This window comes from Ranitomeya imitator, chromosome 6 (genome assembly GCF_032444005.1).
Source record: "Ranitomeya imitator isolate aRanImi1 chromosome 6, aRanImi1.pri, whole genome shotgun sequence".
Lineage (NCBI taxonomy): Eukaryota > Metazoa > Chordata > Amphibia > Anura > Dendrobatidae > Ranitomeya > Ranitomeya imitator.
This window is the reverse complement of record NC_091287.1, coordinates 410,500,245-410,507,134: the sequence shown is the minus strand read 5'-3', so window position 1 is coordinate 410,507,134 and position 6,890 is coordinate 410,500,245. Positions and strand designations below refer to the sequence as shown.

Sequence of the window (6,890 nt, the reverse complement as noted above, 5' to 3'; positions counted from 1 at the left end):
GTACAACCTGGCTCTATCAAGATGACCACAGACTTGACATTTTCCAGGATGTAAGCTTAGGGGACTATGGCCCCAGCTGAAAGAATAGATACATGCTCCACTAACCATCACTGAGCCCATGGATATGTTTGGGGAAGCCAGGATTTTGACCCACCGGTCTCCTGAGTCCCAAGAATAAGTTTGGGAAAGTCAGCATTGAGATCCACTGGTCACCTTGCTCCATGGATATGTTCTGAGAAGCCAGTTACCTCGAAGGAATGTCAGAGAAAGTCAGGTGTCACTGTTTGGGTAGTCGGCCCTGGAAGCTCTGAGGTCACAACTGCTCTAAACTCAGTGAGTCAACGGAAGGGTGATACTGTAATTTGTGCCATCTTGGGTATCTTTGCTGAGACTGCTCTTTATCTTATTGTCTGTTGGTGGTTCAATAAAGTATTTCCACTCTGTTATACCCTCACTACCCTCACCCTATGTTTTCTGAGTAGTATTATGCCCACGGGAAAAGCAGAGCGGGCTTTCAGGGAGATGAGCCCTGGTCCATGTTGTCTCAGGCCAGTGGATTAGAGAATTCACTGATTCCCTGTATTTCCACAACTGCATTTACAGGTAAAGTTTTGCAACTGTTTCAGATATAAAAAGCACACAGTTTTTAAAATTAGAAAAGAAGAAAATTTGACATCTAAAATATATTACAAAATCTTATAATCTTATATTTTGGTTGTTTAACATGCCTCTATTTTGTTTGATGTTATTGAAATAATTGTCACAAGCTATTGGGATGAAAGTCCTTCCAACATCTTTCTTGAAAACTGATCTGAATTGTTCTTTTCCATGAAATTCTGGTTTTCCTTACAAATTCCTTTTTTTCTTATTATTATTCATTTTACTCTAAGTGAGCCAGAACGTAGTTTATCTATTAAATACTTCCTTTCAGATAAATCCTTTATCTGCTTTGTTGCCAATCTTTCTCACATAATGTTTTATTGATTGTGTCAAAAGAGGGTCTTTCTAAATCTGATATACTGTCATAACATTTCCACTTAATATTGAGACATAAAAAGAAAAATACATGAAATGATAAAACATTCAATAACTAGTTTCAACAATAAAAGTTTGATGTATTCACAAAGTACCCAGTAGCTTAAAAAAGTTTCCATATAAGTGCCTTAAACCTACAAATAATTTAATGTAAAAAAACAAACTTACAAAGAAAATATATTGTTGCAAGCCTCCATCCAAAAATAGAAATCCTGGGAGTTCTTGGCTGTAGTAACAGACAACTGAATTGCAAATGTGAGCTTGTGAGCAACCTGTAGGTATATTGGTGTATATTAGGTGTGTGCCACTGAGGTTACTGTTTTCAGTGGTATGAGTCTCAGAATAATTTGTGCCCTGAATAACATTTAAACAATTGAATGCACAGCACTTTTTCATTTTCAGTACATGAGCAACACCAAAAAAAAAATAAGCATTGACATCTGTTGGTATAAGTAAAGTGTGTAGGCGCATGTTCACACTGTGGCTATTTAATAGTCAGTCTGCCAAGTGCATCACATAAGTGCATAATAGAAGTGTGAGCTATGAATTATTTCAGAATGATGTATACAAACTGTACCCTGCCATCTGCCGCCATCGAACTCTAATCAGCATGTCCATTTATCTATTCTCTCTACAGGTACATCACTCAAATTTTCCATACTTCTGCTCCTTGCATCCACTCGGTACATCACCCAACTTTCCACACTAAATTTTCCCAACTTCTGCTCCTTGCATCCACTCGGTATGTTTTTCATCTAACCCTTGCTCCTAGAAATGAACTGTTTATCTCTCCCTCCATCCTCCTCATCCATCTCACCTTCTCCTCAGATCTGTTCCTCAACATATAAAGCCCCCTCATGCCCTCTCCTGCTCCCACCTGCTATCATTTTCTCTGCTCCTCCTGACTGCCGGTGATATCTTTCCAAATCCTGGTCCTCCTCAACACATCACCACAGTCAATTCTACCTCCCATCCAGGCTCTATCACAAATTTCTGTAACCTCTCTAACCTTAAACCCATTCGCCCAGCTCCCGTTTCCCCAGTCCCACTTACAGGAGCTCTACGGAACTCTCGCTCTGTCTGCAACAAACTTTCCTACATCCATGATCTTTTTATTACTAACACATTTTCTTTCCTCGCTATCACCGAAACCTGGCTCACCCCCTCGCCAGCTGAAAAATTGTTAGGCCTAATATAGTGTTGCAGTCTGGAGGGTCAATTTTCTACTCTTAAATGCTTGTGCTAAAACTGTGTTTCAGTGGCAAATCAGAAGACTAGATTTCCACACAAAAATCATTAGGAAAATATAGTGTTGCAGCAATGAGGCCCAATTAGCTACTCCAAATCATTTGTGCTAAAACTGTGTTTCAGTCGCATATCAGAAGGCAAGATTTCCAGAAAGATATTTTGGGCTAGTAATATTTTTTACCATGCATGAGTCCACATTTGAAAAAAAAAATGTTAGTGCTATTAACATGTTCCTGAAACAAGACAACATTTAAGTATATAAATATTTAGTAATATTAGTTTTTCTCAAGCCAGAAGTGCACATTTCTAAATCTAAATTGTTTTGACAAATAGCGTGCTACAGAAAGTAGGCTACACTTCAGTATAGAACTCTTTATAGAAAATCAGTAGAGAAATGCTAATTGCGTGCTCCAGTCAGCAGGCTGCATTTCATATTTCAGCACGGGACAAGGCCTGGGACAGAGCTGGGATCAGCATTTGTAGCTTAAACATTGATCAGTAATAGGTTGATGAGTGACAGGTGTAGGCCTAATGGTCAGAGAACCCTGCCAAATTCAGACAAACACATGAAGAAGACCGAACTTGGAGTCCAATTATTTTAAAAAAAGTTGTGGTATACACCAATAAAGTGGCATCAATTCCACAGCGCTGTACAGACATTATCAATTTCTCCAGAGTAGAAATAGTATCATGGGACCCTGATACCCCTTTTATTACAGGCAGCTCACCAGATTGGGACCCAGAATGGAGTATCCACATTTCATAAAATTGTTTGTAACACCAGCACCAGTAGCAACAGCAGGCACAGAAGCCATGACTTGGGTGTCACAGACTGCAATAACGTGAAATCAATGCAGCACAATAAAGACGACACCATCATCTAGTCTGCCCAGTCTGTGACTGGGGTGCATACGTCATTGGAGGTCCGTTACTCTTTCATCTTGATGAAACTTAGGCAGTCTACACTTTCAGGTGACAGGTGGATGCGCTTATCCATCAGAACACCCCCAGCAGCTCTGAAGACAGGTCCTGAGAGAATGCTGTCTGCCAGCAGGACAAAACCTCCACAGGCAATATCAGGCCACTATTTTATTTTTGAAGACCAAAGTGCAAGGGTCCAAACCCCTCCTGATGGCATTAATATTGAGCTCATAATACTCCTGCAGCATTTTCTCCAGTCGTTCATTACATATCAAGTAAGTAAGAAACCCAGCACTCAACTTTGTATGGTGAGAAGAAAACAGATGGTTTTATTGTATCCCAAGCAAAAAACGTTTCGGTCACACAAAGGACCTTCGTCAGTAACTGAAAATTACATACATCAAAATAATTCATGTAGTAGGGATAATATCAACATAAATGACTAAAAAATTAAGTATATACATAACATACACATGGACAACCGTACATGTACATGGCATTAAATATTTACTACAGTGCGCATCAGAGAATAGAGAGTAATGTATACAAGGTGGCACGGAGAGTGAGAAAAGGCAGAATAGAAAGGAAAAAAGGGGGAAAAAATGGAGGGTTACGTACCAAACACTGGGATAAAGGATGAGTATAAATGGCTATAAGCGCTGCCTCTAAAAAAGGAGAGAGATGGTGGCAAATCTGGTGTGATCCGAAGGTGTAATAATATAGTGAATACTAAAGGTATATGAGAGCCTACCGATAGAGTCCTGGGAACAGCGCTAGTTCCAGAAGTAGAGGTATGTATCCTGGTACAGCCTAGAATGGGATAGGGCATATGTATAGAAAACAGCTTACGGGTTTAGAGTCACCAAGGAGTAAAAGAGTAGTGCCCCACTCTTTTACTCCTTGGTGACTCTAAACCCGTAAGCTGTTCCCAGGACTCTATTGGTAGGCTCTCATATACCTTTAGTATTCACTATATTATTGCACCTTCGGATCACACCAGATTTGCCACCATCTCTCTCCTTTTTTAGAGGCAGCGCTTATAGCCATTTATACTCATCCTTTATCCCAGTGTTTGGTATGTAACCCTCCGTTTTTTCCCCCTTTTTTCCTTTCTATTCTGCCTTTTCTCACTCTCCGTGCCACCTTGTATACATTACTCTCTATTCTCTGATGCGCACTGTAGTAAATATTTAATGCCATGTACATGTACGGTTGTCCATGTGTATGTTATGTATATACTTTATTTTTTAGTCATTTATGTTGATATTATCCCTACTACATGAATTATTTTGATGTATGTAATTTTCAGTTACTGACGAAGGTCCTTTGTGTGACCGAAACGTTTTTTGCTTGGGATACAATAAAACCATCTGTTTTCTTCTCACCATACAAAGTTGAGTGCTGGGTTTCTTACTTACTTGATATTACGGTTTGGGAACCTACCCATGCACCTTCATGGGTTGTGCACACGTTGATCTACTACTAGTTCATTACATATCAGACTTGTACTCTATTCTGCTGTTACACTGGCTAGTCTAAAGAATGTGCTAAATGACTCACAGAACTTGTTTATTTTAATTTTTAGTTATTTTACTAAAAATTGGTAGCTCCAATAATTACACGGTGATTCACAGACATTTTCAATGCTGTCCCCATTGGGGCTCACAATCTAAATTTCCTATCAGTATGTCATTGGAGTGTGGGAGAAATCCAGAATAATGGGAGTAAACCCAAGCAAACACCAGGAGAGCATACAAACTCCATGCAGATGTTGTCCTAGGTGGGGTTTTAACTTAGGATCCAGTGCTGCAAGGCTGCAGTGTTAATCACTAGTGATGAGTGAATTTGTTCTTAAAACGATCACCAAATATAAATTTGGCACAAATATGTCACATTCAGATTCGTGATAGGAAACACAAGTAAAATTTTATAAAATCGGAAAAATCGGTAACATTCGGTGACAAGTGCAGGAAAATATTTGAGATGCCACTAAAATATTTTCAGCACTTTGGCTACGATAATGGTGGTGTATCATGAGTGCAGGGCACATGTTTGTTGAGGGGAGGGGGTTTGTAGAGCTCAGAGGCACGGCGTGATTGTAAACAATTTTTTTTCTAACCTTATGTGTGCATTGCAGATCGCCAATCAGGGCGCAGGAAACATCCACAATGTCCTGACAAAATGGCATGTGTCATTGGCTGCTGAAATCACATGTCCCTCTCCATATAGAGAGTGAACATCTTGTTTTAGCATCATTTTGACACTGTGATAACGCAGAGAGGCTGCTCCTGAAGCTGGCACTGTTAGCAGCTAGATTTTAGGCTAGCTAGGCGATTGTTCCTTACTCAGATAGTTTAGCTAGGTAGTGTCCTGTGTGGCTGTACAATAGACCTTTCAGCAATATTTTATTTTTTGCTAATAAGGTACCTTCACACATAACGATATTGTTAACGATATCGTTGCTATTTGTGACGTAGCAACGATATCGTTAATTAAATCGCTATGTGTGACAACAACCAACGATCAGGCCCCTGCTGGGAGATCGTTGGTCGCTGAATAAAGTCCAGAACTTTATTTCGTCGCTGGACTCCTGCTGACATCGCTGGATCGGCGTGTGTGACACCGATCCAGCGATGTCTTCACTGGTAACCAGGGTAAACATCGGGTAACTAAGCGCAGGGCCGCGCTTAGTAACCCGATGTTTACCCTGGTTACCATCCTAAAAGTAAAAAAAAACAAACACTACATACTTACCTACCGCTGTCTGTCCTCCAGCGCTGTGCTCTGCACTCCTCCTGTACTGGCTGTGAGCGTCGGTCAGCCGGAAAGCAGAGCGGTGACGTCACCGCTCTGCTTTCCGGCCGCTGTGCTCACACAGACAGTACAGGAGGAGAGCAGAGCACAGCGCTGGAGGACAGACAGCGGTAGGTAAGTATGTAGTGTTTGTTTTTTTTTACTTTTAGGATGGTAACCAGGGTAAACATGGGGTTACTAAGCGCGGCCCTGCGCTTAGTTACCCGATGTTTACCCTGGATACCGGCATCGTTGGTCGCTGGAGAGCGGTCTGTGTGACAGCTCTCCAGCGACCAAACAGCGACGCTGCAGCGATCCGGATCGTTGTCGGTATCGCTGCAGCGTCGCTTAATGTGAAGGGGCCTTTACTGAGGTCCACAGACAAAGACAGGAGGGAACATGTGATAAAAGTGTGTTGTGCACTGCTTCTATTGTGCTCCATGAACAAATATACCATTCTAAATCTTATTTTTTTAGATTATACAGACCTCATCCACACTGAAAATGCTTTTTTATGTTACCAATGTGATACAGAAGAGGGATATCTCAATTTTTTGAATCAGATCTTCTTTCTCATACAGGCCTCATCCAAACTGAAACTATTTTTCTGTCAGTAACGTGATTCATCGCGCCATATTTCACCTTCTCATCATGTGCCACTGAAATTCAGCTGTATCCAGAGGTGGTGCAGAGTAAAAAATCTAATTTTTAGTTGCTAATAGAGTGCTCCTAGCACACAATCTGTGCAACATGATTGGGAAAAAGCAAGGTCGTGGTGCATGGGGGATTAGGCTAGGTGTTCGAGGTGTATGTGGAGTAGGTGTTAATGTTTCTGAAAGCAATAGTGAACCAACAGCATTACATCCCATCCGAAGACAATTGACAACTTCTGT

General features: G+C 40.9%; 1 long non-coding RNA gene across 1 annotated transcript; it reads right to left on the bottom strand.

Annotated features, from left to right (window-relative positions):
- Positions 1-3,481: 3,481 nt before the first annotated feature.
- On the bottom strand, positions 3,482-4,016 carry LOC138641437 (uncharacterized). The gene is made up of 3 exons (XR_011313836.1): positions 3,956-4,016; positions 3,823-3,869; positions 3,482-3,588 (listed from the first exon to the last, which is right to left on the bottom strand). It is a non-coding gene; the product is annotated as an uncharacterized lncRNA (long non-coding RNA).
- Between the last annotated feature and the right edge of the window lie 2,874 nt (positions 4,017-6,890).